At 43.0% G+C, this 17,937-nt stretch overlaps 1 protein-coding gene across 10 annotated transcripts in view; it reads left to right on the top strand.

Moving 5' to 3' along the window:
• Positions 1-17,937, top strand: part of CPNE1 (copine 1) — a 797,848-nt gene that overhangs the window by 15,199 nt on the left and 764,712 nt on the right. For 4 of the 10 annotated variants that reach the window (XM_069243860.1, XM_069243864.1, XM_069243862.1 and 1 more), the window contains one exon: positions 812-866. The exons of 2 other annotated variants lie outside the window; for them this stretch is intronic. The gene's annotated coding sequence lies outside the window, so the exon portion shown is untranslated. Of the gene's footprint in view, positions 1-779; positions 867-17,937 lie in introns of all 10 variants that reach the window. 4 more of the 10 variants (XM_069243859.1, XM_069243863.1, XM_069243861.1 and 1 more) reach the window with 1 other exon arrangement.

Raw genomic sequence — 17,937 nt, 5'->3', positions numbered from 1 at the left:
TCAGTTCGGTTAAGTCTGACTGGGTTGGTGATCGGTCCAATAGTTTGGGTTGCACCCTTCAGAAATATCTCGAATCTGCTATTTTCACCTACACGTTTAATTGAACAATCAAAATCGGTAGTGCCAGATGTAAGGGAGAAGTTTTCTGGGGTCACACCTGGTTTATTATAAAGTATATTATGTAAAAGTTTGCCATTAGATGAACTCTCCTACATTGTGACCATACTGTGAATTTATCTTTAACACTTTTCACGCTCTTTTTTGAAGTTACTGTTGTATCCTGTACTATATTTATGCTGATACGTTTGTCAGCGGGTGTTGCCATTGACGTTTGAGGCTGAATTTGTTATCGTCTATAATATCGATCCTCACGCAGCATTAAGTGATGTTTCTTTGTCAATTCATATATTTAAATAAAAAATAATAAAAAAATAGAAAAACATTGTTTGGAGTTGAGAGAACCTAAACGCAAGCATATGGTATTTAAGGTCCTTTCCACAGTAGGCTGAAAATGGGTTAACTGTAGGTTAAAAGTACTTTCAAGATGCTTGTTGGCACAGATGTGACAGTATATTTAAGGCAATCTTGTACTTACTCGTCGCTTAACTGTCTTATTGCTGTAGCATTAAAAGCCCCATTCTTGGGCGAATCTCCTCAAAGTTTTTATTATTTTCAAGTGTTTGTGTATTTTAACCTGAATTATAATTAATCTTACATCATCCTTGACTGTTGTTAATGTTGCCTGCATTGATTTTTGCCTCCATTTATCTCTATTGCAGTCTTAATCTTGGTTTTAATTGGTTGCCCACAGGATTGACTTGGGTGTCCTCTTCTACTTGTTAAGGAAACATCTATTGGTTTTACAGGTAAGATACCTTGTATTGAGGGTCTTTTAGTCTATATTTAAATAAAGACTAAATTGGCTTAAATGTTTTTTATTTTTATTTTTTTTAATAGCTTTGTTTTGCCTTATCGGATGTTTGTCTTCTTTCCCTGATTTGCTTACAAACATCAAGTATTTCTGCTTTGGAAACCATTCATTTGGTGGCACTTTATCACAAATGTTCGATTTTCTGTCCGCCACCAAGAACAGTACAAATCCACTTTTACTCTGGAGTGTGTGCGCAAAAGGTATCTGAACGTGCTGTTAGCTATGAGATGTACACCCGTTTTTTTCTTTTGGATCATCAGAGAAGCCCACTAGGTCTCATCATTTTCTGGGCTATAACATTGCTATATCAATTATGTCCCCCCTAAAATACACTGTTGCTGAACGCTTCAGTGTTAAGTTGTGTAAGCTTTCTTTTGAAACGTCATGGTTGACGTTAACATGCTTGTAAAGGTCTGCAGTTCATACAAACCTTTCTGCTTTTATATGGCTTAAAGTGTAAACGTACATTTACTTCTAAGAATAACGCTTCATATGTGTTTGAGTGAGGTGTCTAGTGAGCAAACACACACAACTCAGACCATCATCATCTACCCCACATAACATTTGTGTGGAAACACTTTTTTGCTGATTGTGCAGTAAGACTCTAGACCATAAGGTAATTCAGAAATTTATTCTACTAAGCCCGGATGCCAAAAGTTAAGCATGTTCATTTGGTGCAGTTGAATGTCTTCAAGCTGTCTGCAGATAGTGTGTCCTTTTGTTTTGCGATTCTACAAGAATATATCAACTTTCTGAAAAGCTCAGCAGTTCAAACTATGGTCCCTAGCTTTATGCAGATGTGTATGCTTGTATTTGCTTCTGTTAATGGTATACGCAAAGAATGCTGTTTTGAGTATGCCCATTGGCCACTTAAGAATTTGGATAGGCTTAGTGATGTGCCTGAACCAGGTTTAGAGGCTGAAGATTGAACAGGAGCAAATGGGTATTTATGGGGTATTGCTGTGCATTCTGGAAACGGTAGCAATCTTATTTTATCACAAATGTCATTTGTTAATGATCTTGTTGGATCTTTCTTGAAGATTGCCAGTATGGCTGTTGTGGGTTTGTTAAAGCGCTGTTGTCTGATCACCAAATGGAAACAGTGGCAACTTAAATATTTTGCATTACCTGTTACTTACTTGCTTAATGCCTTAAGTGTTGTACTTACGATTTCTTAGGTGTCTTTCCCTTGCTTATGTGATGGTAGGAACAGTTTTATTTGGCATGAAAGGGGTTTGGCGCAAAGTTAGTATTTTGTTTCTAACTGCATACATGAGATGTTACTGGAGCAGGTTAACAAATTGTGGGTCTTTTAAATGGCATTTGCTTGAGAAATAGGTTGCTTTCAGCTTATCTCGGGTATGGCCCAGTTGAGAAGCCACCCGTTTCCCACCATCATATTTTGATTTGTTCCCAAACATCCCTTAACAATACTGACTGATGCAGTTTCTGTCTCGGCAAGCTTTTTTCTATTTTTCAAAACTATCAGCAGAGTATGGCCTGTTTATCTCTACAGCCACCCTTTTATGTCGAGGGACCCTCCCCATAGGTTGTTTTTAAATGTTGAAGGTCAAAGGGTAGGTTTTTGTCATGGTGACAGATGAGCAGTGGAGAGTAATTTTTGAAAGTGTACCCAGTAGTTTTAGTTAGCTATAATGGTCTTTGACATGTCGGTGCCAGCCTAGCAACCCTCCACCTCCGTCCAGTTTTCGTAAGGCAGTTGAGTTCCGTGACACATGTGATTTTGAAAGTAGTCGAGTGGTACAGCCAGCACAAGAGCTCTTAGTTGCTAATAATTATAGGCTACTTAATGGTGCTTCCTGGTTTGCAGCTGGTACAACACCTTGCCGTTTTCTGGCCTGTAACACGTGCTTTTCCACAGCATGTTTGTACTGTTAGATTTTATTTTTTGACACCCTTGACAGTCAAAGGCAATTGGACTTTGACCCAAGTGATTTGTGGCATCTATGATAATCCTACTTTCTAATGAAAGGTTGATATTTTAATATTTCAACTGTCAATATGGCCTTTTTTTTTTTTCTAAGTGCGACTTGTAGCAAGTACAGAAATCCTAATTTCTAATGCGTTTTGTATGAGTGACTGGTTGGCCTTTAACAAAAAATGCTGGTTTCACTCTTGAATGCCTATAATAAAAAAAAAAGGGGGGGGGCGTCAGATGTTATACAGACTGAGGGAATCTATTAAGCACTTAGGAAAAAGATCTTATGAGAAGAAAAATAAAGTTTAGTAGTCTGACTGTCTTATCCTTTGTTTAGAAAATATTACTCTGTGTGAACAGTTTTTCACTATTGGAATGTAACTTTTGAAGATGTAGAGACCAGTTTGCTTGATGAGTGAACGGTTGAAAGTCCGTTTTGGGGAAGTAGTCTTAAACTTAAATACCCCATTGACTTACTCTTTGACTTACTCTTGAGCATTAGACAAACGTACCACGAATCAGCGAGTAACTTTTCATATTTCATGGGAGTTAGGTATCTCACTTTGTTCTTGTATAAATATTCTGTGCCCTTAGCACAGAGTTCCTCACGTTTTGTGGGAAATTTCGCTAACTTCTAGTATCCTTGTGTAACATGTAAGCAGTTCTAGACAGAAAAATAAAGTGGAGTTGTAATGACTGATACTGCTATAGTTAAAACGAAATATGGAAGCCAGAACAGATGGCACAAGTGTTGTGAAAGTGAAAGGTGGAGGACATTTTGTAAGTGTTTTTTATAAGTAGTAAGTGGAGGGAAAATCTCCCAGTCTTTGGATGCCACCAGAAGAAAGAATGGGGAAAGCTAGGATGCTGGCTGGGAGGTATAGACTTATTTTTAGGTCTCACTTACAGGCATCTTTAGCGGATTGTTGTAGAAGACTATTGTGGAGAGTACTAATGCTTACAGTGAGTGTTGGCCAGCCCATAACTTAACATTGGTTGCCTTTCTTGTAACTTGTATTTTCATCACCTGCTTATCCCTCCCATGCAACATATATTTTGTTACTTTCCTTCTGAATGCATTATTTATATCCCTCCACTGCTACATTTAGAGAATTGTTCTTTTCTATTGCTTTCAGCACTCTTCGAAAGTACTCCCGTGTTTACTTTTTTGCTTGCTCCCCAGTGTGCTGCTTCTCCTCCTTCACATCCTTGCCTCCATATCAGTTGTTACTCTAGAACCTACCCCTCACCTTCCCATTAAGTGTTTGTCTTCCCCTACTGGCTCTGTCATTGCTCCCCTGTCCCTACGTGTCCCATGACACCCCCCCCCCCCCCCCCCCCACACACACACATACTATGAGTTGTGACCTGTACATCGATGGTGACACTTAATTGTGTGTCCATACTGCTGGGCTTTTGTAGCAGGAGGACGCCTATCTCACGTATGCGTAGTGAGACATTCATGCACGTGTAGAGTATATCTAGCATTAAATATACCCTTTTTAGGGTCGAGCCTGCATCGCTTGCGAGACACTTTAGGAATTAGAAAAGGGCTCGGAGCCCCGTTCACGTCGCGTCATTTGTCTTTCATTGGTTCATGCTTGCCTGTTGAAATCTGCTTGCTTTCATTAGTGGAAGGCACGCATACGTCCTGCCTTTTCCAGTGGTTAGCCCTCCTTGAGCGCAGTGACCAAGTACTGAAACATGCGAGGCTCGCTGTTTCCTGTCAGGTTTGTGGACTACTTTTTATCTTTTATTCGCAACATGACCTCGCTTGGCAGAAGTCGAGCGCTTTGCAGAACATCGACCTTGTTACATAGTTAACTGCACTTAGCTGTAACTCAGAGAAATGCGAGACCCTAGTTTATTGCAAATGCTTGTTCCCCTTTTTGCCGATGCTGAACAGCTCTTGTAGTTGGGGCGATCACACTGTCAGTATATCAACAACAGCCAGTTACATAGGGAACTTCTTTATCCTAAGTCAGTGGTATTCAAATTCAAACCCCCCCCCCCCCCTTTAAAAAAATAAAAATATATAGCAAGCTTCCACCACAGTATCGGAACAAATGATTTTTATTGAGGTATGCCACCATCTCCCCTTGAGACAGGCTTTGTAAAGTGTCCCCAGCAGTGTATAAAATACAGGATCAGTAGTGCATGGTCTCTACCTCTACGTAGAGTGCTCTGCAGAAGTACAAACTTTCTTCATGCATACTTAATCAGGCATGACTTGGTGAGTAATGGTGCAGGCTTCCATAACGCACAAAGAACAGCTGGGAAAGACAGCAGAGCCAGTGGCGCCTGCACACTGCGACCAACCAAACACACGACGGACTGACAAAAGAGCACCCACATAAATAATGTTCAAAGGGACAGATTCATAGGCGTGGTAGAATAAATACTTTAGTAACATTTAAAAAAAAATAAAAAATCTTTCTAGGAAGTGACCTCAGCTACTTCAAGAGTTATGGCCGAGTAATCGTATTGCCATTACAGGAGCAGGCTTATTTATGGCTACTGGCCATTGACCTTGACAGCTATTACAGTTATTTCGAATAACGAGTGTCGCAACCAATTGATAGGCAATTGTTTAAACTTCTATTCTTTATTCCTTTTATAGGGTACCCAAGGCTGGGCCTCCTGGCAGGGTATGCCCCATACAGTCTCCCCTACTTCAGTGTACCCCAATACAACCCCACTCCTTCCTAATGTACCCTACTCCGCTCAAGTCTGCTTCACCCTAACCCATTCCAATCTACCCAATTTCACTCTAGTCTACCTCACCCCATCCCAGTCTACCCCAGTCGAATCTACCCCACTCCATTCCACCCTACTCCAGTCTCCACTACACTCCAGTCTACCCCACTCCAAACCACCCAGTCTACTCCACTCAATCTACCCCACTTCACTCCAATATAACCTACTCCAATCTCTCCAACTCCACTTCACTCTACCCCACTCCACCTAGACTGCCCCACTCCTCTCCACTGTACCCAATCTACCACACTCCACCCTAATCCACCATACTCCACCTCTCTCCATTCCAGTCTAACCAACTCTAATCCACTCAACCTCACTCCGATCTGCCACTCTAATCTGCCCCACTTCATGCTAACCCAGCCCACTTAATTCGAATTTACCTCATCTACACTACTATAATCCACCAAATCTATCTGCTCCAATCCGCTCTAATCTACCCACTCCACTCCAGTTAATTCCATTCCAGTCAACCCCATTACAATCTACCACACTACATTTCACTCCAGTCCCCACAATACTTTACCTGACTCCTCTCTATCCCAATCTAGGCCACTCCAGTCTACTCCATTCCATTCTACGCCTCTCCAATGTACCCCACTTCACTGCACTAACTTTTAGCCATGTTGAACAGCAGCCACACTGGCGTACAACATAGCTAAAACACATTGCCAAAGCCTCCAGCTCTCATGTAGGTGAAACCTATTGGCTTTGCCATTGCTTGTTTCACATGGACACATTTTTTTCATGCAGCCTATAACCACAGTCTTGCAGTTTTAATATAAAGTATTAATTATGAAGAAGGGTTAAAAATCCTACCAAGGTTGCCCCTTATGTAAAATGTCACAAGCTCCTATACTGGAAAGTGGTTCATTGGTGTTAGACATGGAGTCTCTAGTTGGCAGTCGGTTTGAACCCTGTCCAAGTAGGGACCCTCACTAGTCAGGATAAGGGAGATACCTGCTCAGATAACCCCTGCTCACCCCCTTGGTAGCTTGGCACGAGCAGTCAGGATATCTCAGAAGCAATGTGTAAAGCATTTGCCCATTACACACAGTAATAAGTGAAAACAATACAAAAGGACACCACACCAGTTTTAGAAAAAGAGCCAATATTTATCTATATAAAACAAGACCAAATAGGATAAAAATCCAACATACAGTAATAAAAATATGAATTCTGCAAGATTTATTCAGAAATGCAGTGTCTTGAAGTTGATAGCGCCACCTGGGGCTATCACGGCTTCATGATCCGCAAAACCAACAGGTCAGGCCAGCTGCAGCGTTGCGGGCCGGCTACAGTGTCTGGAAGAACCGCAAACAGTACCTTGGATTTGTAGGGTGTCGTGATCCTCGTGGTGAGTTCTGGAGAGCGGTGTCACTGGCGTTGCAGTGTCTGTTCCGGAGTCGGTGCAGGAGTCATCAGGCCCTTGAGGTCAGACGTGTTGCAGATCGAACTCCAGGCTGATGAAGTCACGTGTGCTAGCGTCGTCGGAGTCTGGACTGCGGTGCAAAGTGGATGATGTGACGTGCGGTGCACACAGGTCACGGTGCAAGCAGCAGCAGCTCGGTGACTGCCTCCAGTGGCGTTGGTGAGACCAGGGCTGCGATTTGAAGTGGGGCGGTGTGACGTGCGGTGTCCACAGGTCACGGTGCAGGCTGTGGTGTCGCCGTTGCGGAAGCACTGTCGTTGGTAGGCCCAGGCCAGCGGTGTGGGACGGGGCAGTGCTTTGTGACCCTCCCGAGCGATGGCCACAGTGCAGGCAGGAGGCCTGGTGATGACACAGGAGTCATTGCTGCTGCTGCTAGACCGGTGCTGCAGTGTACCTCACGAGCGATGCTCACAGGCCACGGTGCAGGTAGCGGCGCCGGTGTCTGCAGTAGCGGTGCCATCGGGGATATGCCCAGGCGATACCGGAGTGCAGGGCCCACAGGTCACGGTGCGAGAAGCGACTCAGTGAAGTCGTCCGATGATGGCGTTGGTGAGACCAGTGTTGCAGTGCAAAGTGGGGCAATGCGACTCTGTGAAGCGTCGGCAGATAGTAGGCCAGCGGCGTCGCAGTGGTTTCTCCTCATGAGCAGCACAAAACACACAGTTCCCAGTGCTGCAGGTTGAGGAAACTGAAGTCTTTGATGTCCCTGAGACTTCCAACAGGAGGCAAGCTCTAATCTAAGCCACTGTCTTCCCTTTCCCCTCCCCCGACTACATGGCAGCTGCACTTTGTTAAAGCATGGCAGCTGTGTGCCTTTCTTTTTGAACAGTGCGCACTGAAGAACTGGTAAGCGTTTCATCATCAACGCTCGTTCCATGGTCATCCTGCTTCATCTTGAAGTGGGCGCAGCGATGATGAAATACCGAACTAGTTCTACATCTCACACTATGTTTACGATGTACATTTAAACAAGTGGATGCATTGCAGAAACGAAAGGCGTGCTGCTGCCATGCTTAAACATTAAGTGTGGCAGCTGTGTAGCATAGCAGTGGTGCGCCTTTTTTTTGTTTTTACTTGGTCGAATATGCTCTGTCAATATAGCGTGAGTTGTGGAACTGGTAAGCATTTGATCATCACAGCGCCTGCTTCCCTGCAGCCGCACTTCAAATTTAAGCATGGCGACCGCTTCTTCAAGAAGTAAAAAGACACCCAGAAGTGAGGAGATTAGGCGAGGCTCTGTCCGGGCTGCAAAGTGAAGGCCCATCTATCCCCGGCACTAAAAACTATATTCATTTCTGATGGGAACCTTCCAATGTATCATTTCATTGTGATAATAAATCACCACCCAAGAATTCGCAGATGAGTTCTTGTCAGTCTTTTGCCATCCCATAATTTGATGGCAGTCGCTGTCTTGCACTACACTTGCATCATCACTCCACAGAAAGTGCCTTCAGTCCTAGCACGGATGCCGATCTACTCGTTGTTTTCTTATCTTCCATATCATGTGCGGGGACTCCACGTGTTTGCCCTCCCCCAGTTGATTTCATAGCATAGTTTTATGCACGTAGTAGAATGCAGGAACATATGTAAGAGGGGAACTAACACATTTGTTTTGTCTACTTTATGAAAAATAGCTGCTTCTCAAGAGACACTTTCTAGCACCCATACCTTTCACTGTGACGTATGTCTTCAACTATAACTTTATGTAATTCCTTATGTGTGAATTTTCAGGTTTTCAGTTCAGATTAAGGGTAGCTTTTCGGTGCACTGCATGACGTTTTTGAGTGACATTATTGCAAGTTGAGCAAATCAATAATGTGAGAAATAACCCCCTTTTATATGGTAGCAGCTTTGACACGGCCTGACAGCACCTGTAAGTTCTGAAATATTCGTGCAAGGATACTAACGAATATCTGAATGCAAAGTGATCTTCAATAACAAGTGCTAGACTGCCTGAGGGGGTTATTTAACCAAAAAACAGCCAATGTTCAGCTCGCTACGGTTAAAGCTGCTCTCCCACCTACAAAGAATTAATTATACATACTCAATGGTGGGGAATGATCTTTTAGGTTTCATAATGAAGAACGATCAAAAGAAGTTTCCCATTTCCTGAAGGAATTTTATATATATATGTGTGTGTGTGTGTGTGTGTGTGTATATATATGTATATATATGTATATATGTGTAGATAGATGGATATATATATATTTTATACAATAGAATATTATAGATTCCAAATAAATACACCTGACCCTATCTCAGGAGCCATGTTGACCTGGAACAGTTAACCTGTTTGATTTAGGGAACATTCAAATCTTTATTTTATTTGTTTAATTTGGGGTGATTGCTTATTACGTATTTTTCTGTAGGTTGATCCAAAGCTTCCAATTCTGTGTAGAATACCTGGATGTTTAGTGTGACACACAACTCCACACAATTCCACACCACACAATTCACAGCAACCCAACATAATGACAGTCCACATAATACCACTCAACGCAACATGATTCAACTCCACATAATTAACCTATTCAATACCACATAACTACTCCCCACATAAAATCACTGTCACATAGCAACAATGTATTTAGATATACTCTAGACCATGCCACATAATGCCAATCAGCATAATTCCACTCAACTGTACAGTTTCACACCACACAATCAAGACCACACATTTCCTTTGCACACCACATACTTTGACATCAAACCAAATCAATCAGCTCAATTACACAATACACCACATATATCCAATCCACATCACATAATTCCACATCATGCTTCAAAATTCAACACACCACATAATTAAACTCCACTACATACCACTCCACAAAATACCATTCCATAATTACACTCCATGACAGTCCCACTTCACATTCCAGTACTCAATACCACTTAATTACTATCCACATTATTCCATAAAACACCATGCCACATAATTCCACCACGAACAGTTCAAATCCAACCCACATAATTCCACTCCACACCACATACATTCTCTCCACTCCATAACACATGGGTAAAAGATAATGTCTAATTACAACCCCAATAGCTCTACCTCTCTGAAAGCGAGCTCTATTGGCTTTGCCAGTGCTTGTTTTTTTATATAGCACTTCTGCCAATCGTCAGCACTTCTAAGTGCTGCTGTTGTCTTCTTTAATGGTCATTTTCATAGCCTTGTAAGGTGAAGGCTGAGTCAGACCTGATGGGATTCAAACCTTATAATGGCCAGATAACCACTTTGCAGCAGTTGCTGTTAACTTGGTGACCCTGAAGCACTGTTAAGTTATATATTAACATTTCCATACACACATCTTCCCAATACATATACAGGTATGCATACACATTAAACACTGCTTCAAAGTGGCAGCAGTTTTTTTTTTTTTTATCATCATCTTTTTCTGTTAGCGTTCTGCCCCCTTGATGCAGCTCCCAGGACACTCCTGCCCCATTTTGAAGGACATGCAGGCGACAGTTTGAAAACCATTACTGTAAATGTTTGCTTTATTGTCCAATATATAACTGGTTTCCCAAAACAGTTTTTCTTCCTCTCCCACCTTCAGAACAGGTCACAATTGGAGTTGGTTCCAACCCCAGAATCTTCTCTTTTGCGTAACCTCCAAGCAACACTAATTGCACATAGCTTATGTTGTATATCGGGAATAGTTACTAATCGGGCCCAACAGCTCGCTTGACTCCACCGGAGCAGAGAGCCTGTGTCCTCTCAACCTCTAACATGTCCTCATTGAGTATCGTGCATTTCAAAGTAGTAGGCAGGTTATTATTTTCAATGTCAATTTTATTGTTTAGTGGATAAAAAGACGAAAGCTTGTGTTTGAAACTAGTTAAGATAACAATGGGACCTACCGCTGCAAGATAGGGGAGCCAGGCTTAGTCACACAAGTGCTGCACAAATAGTGTGTGCAGTACCAAATTTTTACAAGGGGTTATGGCCACTAGATAGAACATGACTGGTATCTAAAATGCTGTGCGTGATCCACCCCTGAGTCTAGCAGATTAATTGGCTCTTAGTTAGATCTTAGAGAATTAATCCTTTATCAGTTTCTGACTGTAGCTGATGTAATTAAGGCGCTCCTTATAGGAGGATGCAAGAGGCCCCTGAGTTCGTTCACATATTGGGCACTATCATCTAGCCAATGATGTTGTATCAAATTGGGAGAAGCAAAACGAGGAGGTCCCGCAGCAAGTATGCACCCCCATTGGTAGAGAAATGGGTTTCAAGAGGGACTTCCGTCTTGCGTCCAGAGCAGGGCAGCAGCAGAGAAGGTACAGCCATGATTTGTGTTTGAAGCTCGACAGCCTGCAATCCTCTCCGTATCCTGTGCTGGCCCAAGTAGGGTTGAAGTCTGTTATGGGTAGTCCAAGGAGTCTTATGTGCAGGATGTTTATGCACACCCAGCTGTTGATTGAGTTCTTGAGGTAGGGATCAGGTCTCACCACCAGGTGTAAGGCGTTCAAAGGAAGTAGGATGTCCCCTGAGTGTAATGAAGTGATGTCTCACTGAAAAGAAGTTAGACACAGCTGCCGGTTGTTCACCTTTTTTCAGGGCACAAAAGGGATGTAATTCATTGCAGGATCGGAGTCTACAATTTGGAACGTTTCCAAGGCCTTCTGGAGTTCTTGGGACCATGGATTCCCTGGGTTTTCAAAGATTCCCTTCAGGCGAGCCCTCAGTAAGTTCCCAGGTGCCATCAAAACCCGAAGATAGTATTTCAGAAAGTCAGCTTTGCAGGTTAATCCTTGGTGAGTCAGGCAGACTTCTAAACAAATGCATGATCTACGCAAGTACCTGGGTAGATGAAACATACTTCTATGGCCTGAGCAGGTTATGACGACACTGAATTAACCTCCTTGAAGGTATCCATATCCCTGCTTCCAAACCACTCATTTCCAACCCCCCCAGATTCTACAAATGCTAAGTAGCTTACCCAGAGCATTACATCCACACTCCTATAAGGATTTAGGGGAAAAGTTATGCTGGAAGCATTTTAAATTGTCCAAGTGCCATCCTTGTTAGGACTTGGACTGAGAGCAGTGGCAGCAACCAAGACATGAAAACCTGTATTCCCCTGGAGCAAAGCCACAGCCTACCCATGCAAAGAATAAAGATTTCAACCCTCCTGTCCACTCCTGCTACCTTCTTTTTGCCTTTCCCTCTCAGATGTGGATATTTATTCTTCACGTTGCGGCATTGTACGGCATGTCCTCTTTAGTTGAAGAGAATCCCTTGGAGCTTCTCCTCCAGTTTGAATGGACAAAACAGATTCGTCCTCAGTTTACCCTATGGTGATTAATACCCACTTTTCCAAAGGCTATTTGGGAATGAGTTTGTTTATCTCAATAATAATGTATCATTTGTAATAATGTTGCATGTTGGCATTGTCTTACTCATGTCAAAAGAAATCATACCATCACCTGCCCGCTAAATAGAATATAGACTTGTGTACCCACATTTTGCATTGGCTAGCTCTTTTTGAATAACTTACTGTGGTGGACTCCCAGAATTCGGCTGTTTGGGCTCTTCTATCTTATTCGATTTGGTGCATTCAGATCTAGTCAGTGCATCCACTTTGACACCTTCTCAGTTTTTGATAGTCCTGCACAGTGCCAGTGTTAACACCTGCGCTAGAAGAGGAGGTTGCCTGGCGTCAAGCCAAATTAAAAAGCCTTGAAAAAGAGGTTTTCCAGGCATAGCCTTTTGCTGCTGATTTATTTCATTTAAGTCAAACTTGGTATACCCTCTGAGTTTGCTGATCTTTCCCACCTCTTTAAATCATGGGATAAAAGGCTCCACTCTACTTCAAATGTTTTTGAATTGATACTCCAAAATGCCTTTAGCTTGTACAATACACTGAAGTTGTCCTCTTCAACTCGATATGCTGTCCTTCCAGAAGAGTGCTCTTATTTCACCACTTTTTTGGAAACCAGTGTAGTAAATATACTTGAGGTCCATAGTCAGTTGGTAGAACAGAAGTGCCATATATATTGGTATACAACTGTAAATACTCAGCGTTGATCTAGAACTGAGTACACTTTTATAGCCTCACTTGGATAGGTGTGTGATTGACAGCTTGGTAGAACCAGAAGCTCTGCACATTTATATACCCTGTTGGGAAACCTATTCACCTACACTGGTAAATAACTAGCAGCGGTTGGATTCTAAGAACTGAGTACACTTTTTATAGCCTCACTTTGGATAGGTGTGTGTGATTGGACAGCTTGGTAGGCAGAACTTCTGCACATGATTCTTTCTCTTTATAAAGACCCTGTTATGGGGAAACCTATTCAGCCTTCAGTTATTTGTGAAGTAGGTTTAATTTGCATGTTTTATGGCACCGCATTTTGTCACTCCCCTTTCTGATGGGGTTACTCATTGATCCATTTCATTCTTGGAATGTATGTTTGCTCATAATCCAGACACTGTTGATGGAAATTATGTTTGGGAAGATTGAGAGCTTTACTGGCACTTTTTGGATTGTCCGTTTTTTTAGAAACCTATTTGTCAAAGGATGATAGGTTGGAGGTGAAACCCCCCCTCCCCCCAAAAAAAAAGATTTTAGAATTAACCTCCAGCTTAATTGCAGTTTCGCATTCGTTTCTAAAACTACAAATGTTTCTGCTGTCTGCCAAATTACAGTATTAGAGTGGTGGAAATAAAAAAAATATTGAAAAGGTTACACCAAAAGCCTACCTATATAGAGTGCAACACTAATGGCCAGATAGCAACACTTGTTCATATTGGGACTCGAGCAAGAGAATATAGCCTGCAGAAACCAAACCCGACCCCCATGGAGTGTACTGAAGGATGAACATTTCCATGGTGCTGGAGGGCTATAGTCAAGGGCTCTGGAGTTACGGAGAGGAGGAACAAATCATGCAGTATGGTTAACTAAATGTTGAGGCAAGAAAGGGCAAATCATGCAGCATTTTGTGATGGTATTACTTCATTATTTTGTCCTGTTTACACCTGTTAAGTGTCTGGGGGCAAAAAGTTCACATTATTAGTACTAATTTAACACCCAAATACAGCAATAAGCAGCATAAGGGTGACCAGTCAGCCTTTGCGAAAAGCTGTCTTGTGTGCAGGAACCAGTCACCATATTTTTTGTTAATTTTGAGCTTGAAACATTTTTTTCTTTTTTTTTTTAAACACAAAAATCTGCAGTTTTAGTCGCAGATTCTGGATTGTGTGGCAAATCAATAACACTACTAAAATTACAGCGGTCTCATAATCCCAGTGGCCCTGGCTTTAGAGCAGCATTCCGGAAAGGAGTCTCTTGGAGAGGGGTGAGATTAGAAGCCATGTCAGTGGGATATGTGGGAGGAGAAAAGACTTAGGATGAAGTAGAGAGAGATCTAAAGAAAGTGAGAAATATATTTGCTCAAAAAAGCAAAGGTTGAAGTGATGTTATGGTTAAGTCTATTAGTGGATAAAAACGAATATTTATAAACCAGAAACCTCATTAAAATTTGCCAGTTATTGGTCAGTGAACTAACTATAACTTGATCCCCCTGCTATGCTCTGCTTATGACCTCACATAATACATGCTTGTAAGTTACAGCATTGTGATGTTATCAGTGATATCAATGATATCTTCAATGACAACATTCAATGGTTGTCGCAGTTTGCTACAGGCTTTTCTTACTGGAAGGTATCTAAAGGTACACTTAAGAGTTTTCTATAACCTCAGTAGTGTTAAAGGATGCGCATATTCTCAACATGCAGAATATGAAGCTTACCTGTTAAAACACCCACTGTTAACACTTATGCTCTTTTTAGGTATCACCTACACAGCCCATGTGCTATGCTGCAAGATGTATTGTTTACAATTCAGTGAGCTTACAACTCACCCACAGCATACCGTTTTCACTGCAATCTTTTGATTGCTTGGCTCATGGCTTACTATCCTTTCTTGTTTGCTCCTCCTTGGAGCATGAGGCACGGACCAAGTTCTTCCTCTTTTTGCAATGTGTTTTGTTTAAAAAAAAAAAAAAAATACATTTTATATATATATAATATGTTTGATGGCATGTGTAGCTGCAGATACACATGCTGTGCATTATCCTGCCATCTAGTGTTGGGCTTGGAGTGTTACAAGTTGTTTTTCTTCAAAGAAGTCTTTTCGAGTCACAAGACCGAGGGACTCCTCCCTTTCGGCTCCATTGGGCATGGGCGTCGACTCCATCTTAGATTGTTTTCTTTACGCCATCAGGTTCGGACGTGTACCTCTTCGCTCCGTATTTCGAATCTGGAAAGTTAGCTAAATATCGAAAATTTGACTGTATTGTTCACGCTCGGTACCGGTTAGTGTTAGTATATCGACACCGGTAGTAGAAGCGCTCCGGCGGCCCTTCGGGGCTTCCACTCTTCAGCGGGGCCTGGTCGGCCCGACCGCGTCCATCGTAGAAACTAATGGACCGGACCCTCACGCGAAGTATCCTTATACAGACCAACACTTGGTCTGTAATCTGTGTCTATCACCAGAACACAGGGAGGATACTTGCGAGGCCTGCCGGGCATTTCGATCGAAAAAGACCCTATGCGATCGAAGAGCCAGAAGACTGCAAATGGCGTCGACACCAAGAGAACAGATCGACGTCGAAGAGGAGGAAAGAATCGCCATCCAGGGAACTGACTCAGACGATTCCGAAAGTGAGCGACCGGGGACAATGCCGAAAACAGTGAGTAAAACTGTCCCATCCAAGACTCACTCCAAGATCATAAAGGCCAAGGGGATGCCACCACCAGCAGGCCATGGCTTAACCCATCGAAAACACGGTGACCAACCATCGGCACCGAAAAAGGCCACAAACCTGCCGAAGACATCCGACTCGGTCGAGATTCAGGCTCCGAATGATCTCGGCACCGAGAGTTCGACACACCGAAGGTGAAAAAGGTTAGCTCAGAACCGAAAAAGACTCTTTCGAAACCTTCGGTACCGAAAAAAGCAGCCTCCGAGCCGAAATTGTGCTCTTACACGGAAGAGCAAGGACTTTCCAGCTAAATGCATGAACATAGATTTGAGCAGGAAATAAGTATGAGGGAACCAGACCATACCCAAAGGAGGCTGCATATCCAGAAAGAGATTGGTAAAATTCAAACTCTTCCTCCACTTAAACTCAAGAGAAAGCTGGCATTTCAAGAGTCAGAAATGCAGCCAAAGGCTAAAGTGGCAAGAGACAAAACACCACCACCAAGGTTTTCGCCACAGCCTTCTCCACTACATTCACCACAGCTGTCCCCGGTAACACCCCCAATGCAGTCACCTACACATACGGGGATGACACAGGATGACCCGGATGCATGGGACTTATATGATGCATCGGTCTCCGACAACAGCCCAGATTGTTAACCAGCAAGGCCGTCACCTCCAGAGGACAGTACTGCATACACGCAGGTACTATCAAGGGCAGCTACATTCCACAATGTAGCAATGCATTCGGAGCCAATAGAGGACTATTTTCTATTTAACACCTTGGCATCCACCCACAGTTCCTACCAAAGTTTGCCAATGCCCCCAGGCATGCTCAAGCACGCAAAGCAGGTCTTCCAATAGCCAGTGAAAGGAAGGGCTGTCACGCCTAGGGTGGAGAAAAAATACAAACCTCCCCCTACGGACCCTGTGTTTATAACACAGCAACTGACACCAGATTCGGTGGTTGTGGGAGCAGCAAGGAAGAGGGCCAACTCTCAGTAATCAGGAGACGCACCACCGCCTGACAAAGAGAGTAGGAAGTTCGATGCTGCAGGCAAACGAGTGGCAGCACAGGCAGCCAATCAATGGTGGATAGCCAGTTCGCAAGCTCTACTGGCTCGCTACGACAGGGCACACTGGGATGAGATGCAACACATTATACAGAACTTGCCCAAGAAACACCAGAAACGTGCCCAGCAGGTTGTTGAAGGACAAGCAATTTCCAACAACCAGATAAGGTCCGCATTGGACTCGGCAGACACAGCAGCACGGACAGTCAATACTGCGGTAACCATTCACAGGCATGCATGGTTACGGAGCTCAGGATTTAAACCGGAAATCCAGCAAGCTGTGTTAAATATGCCTTTTAACCAGGAACAATTGTTTGGGCTGGAGGTGGACACGGCAATTGAAAAACTAAAGGACACAGACACTGCCAAAGCCATGGGCGCGCTCTACTCCCCACAAAGCAGAGGCACATTTAGAAAGCCACAATATAGAGGTGGGGGTCGTACACAAACACCAGAGCCTTCCACCTCACAAACCAGACCCACCTATCAGGGCCAGTACCAGAGAGGAGGGTTTCGAGGTTCATACAGGGGTGGACAATTCCCAAGAGCAAGGGGAAAAGTCCAAAGCCCCAAAACAAGTCAAACCAAGCAGTGACTTCAATATCACAAACCCCCAACACTTAACACCAGTGGGGGGAGACTTACTGCATTCTGCAAAAACTGGACAAACATAACTACAGACGCGTGGGTCCTAGCCATTATCCAACATGTTTATTGCATAGAATTCATAAATTTCCCACCAGATGTGCCCCCAAAAGCACACAGTATGTCCAAACACTTAGACCTGTTACAGCTAGAAGTCCAAGCATTGTTACAAAAACAAGCAATAGAATTAGTACCCAACCATCAAAAAGGAACAGGTGTCTATTCACTATATTTCCTAATTCCAAAGAAAGACAAAACATTGAGACCCATATTAGACCTCAGAACGCTGAATCTCTACATCAAATCAGATCACTGCCACATGGTAACACTTCAAGACGTGATTCCCTTGCTCAAAAAAACAGGACTACATGTCAACGTTAGATCTAAAGGATGCATATTTCCACATACCCATACATCCTTTGCACAGGAAATACTTAAGGTTTGTC

This window comes from Pleurodeles waltl, chromosome 7, assembly GCF_031143425.1.
Source record: "Pleurodeles waltl isolate 20211129_DDA chromosome 7, aPleWal1.hap1.20221129, whole genome shotgun sequence".
NCBI classification, from domain to species: domain Eukaryota; kingdom Metazoa; phylum Chordata; class Amphibia; order Caudata; family Salamandridae; genus Pleurodeles; species Pleurodeles waltl.
The sequence above is the reverse complement of the archived record's forward strand: the minus strand, read 5'-3'. Positions and strand labels throughout refer to the sequence as shown.